This window comes from Lemur catta, chromosome 23 (genome assembly GCF_020740605.2).
Source record: "Lemur catta isolate mLemCat1 chromosome 23, mLemCat1.pri, whole genome shotgun sequence".
Lineage (NCBI taxonomy): Eukaryota > Metazoa > Chordata > Mammalia > Primates > Lemuridae > Lemur > Lemur catta.
The window spans coordinates 22,356,764-22,358,031 of NC_059150.1; the positions used below are offsets into that span (position 1 = coordinate 22,356,764).

At 35.5% G+C, this 1,268-nt stretch overlaps 1 non-coding gene across 1 annotated transcript; it reads left to right on the forward strand.

The window, feature by feature from the left end:
* The first annotated feature begins 344 nt into the window (after positions 1–344).
* Positions 345–451, forward strand: LOC123627158. Its single transcript, XR_006731162.1, has one exon. It is a non-coding gene; the product is annotated as a U6 spliceosomal RNA (small nuclear RNA).
* The last annotated feature ends 817 nt before the right edge of the window (positions 452–1,268 follow it).

Sequence of the window (1,268 nt, forward strand, 5' to 3'; positions counted from 1 at the left end):
AAGATAGGGAAGGAAAAGCAGAGTGGATAGTGGGACAAAAGTAAGAAATTTTCTTTACCATAATAGGAACTCAATAGATAACATCTAAAAGAGTTGAAATGTACAGTAGCAATATATGCATATTATTTATAAATATGGGCAAAAAAGGCCATAAGAAACAATTAAAATAGCCATGATTGCCTAGAAGATGAGGATTGTGAGGAATGGAGACAGGCAGGTCAGGGAATATTATTTGTTGTTTTAGTTATGGGTTTTAGTACTACTTGAATTTTAAATTCTACAAATGTACTGTTTTGGCAAAGAAAATTTTATCTTAAAAAGATTAATGTTTAAAAATCAGTATAGTGCTTGCTTCGGCAGCACATATACCAAAATTGGAACAATACAGAGAAGATTATCATGGCGCCTGCGCAAGGATGACATGCAAATTCGTGAAGCGTTCCATATTTTTTGGACACGCTTGAAGCTCTGACTCGGGGGGGATGGGTGGGACATGGGCAATATATATAACCTGAACTTTTGTACCCCCATAATAAGCTGAAATAAATAAAAAAAATAAAAATCAGTATAGAACATAAAATTTAAACCAACTAACCAACCAACAAAAGAAAAATACTATGGAACCATGAAAAAATAATAGAAATCTAAACAAGCTTTCAGAAAGAACAAGCATATCCATTATAATAATCGCTCCTGATGGGATAAAGATATTCTTAATTTCCATCCACCAATTCGAAAGCCTTCGTGATATGTTTTTATTAATAATATCTGTACTTATTTATTTATTTTATCCTGCTAACACACATTTCAGGGTCAAAGAACAGACTGATTTTTTACTTACAGCAGTAACAGCACCAGATTCCCACTCCCCATTTCCCCCTTGGAGCAATGCTATGAAGGCAGATGTCACCCTGCACATACAACACGTTGGGACTGCAGGAGAGGAACCCTGGAATTATGTAACCGGGAGCTTCATAGCAAATGCTGCACACCTGGCTCCCCACCAGCCCCTACTCCCTCCAAAGGGGAAGAGAAATCTTAACTTTCTAATGTAAACAAATCCTCTCTGGGAAGAAAAAGGAAAGGCCCCTTAAATTGTTACAACCTTTTGAAATATACAGGATGCCTCCAGGGTACATTTTATCCTTTTAAATGTAAATAAGTGACAAATACCTCCCTAGGAGGTAAATTTGTAAATCTATCTGGAATAAATTAATATTTGTAACTTCTAAAATATGACTACTATTCAATTACCCTTTAGTCCAGGT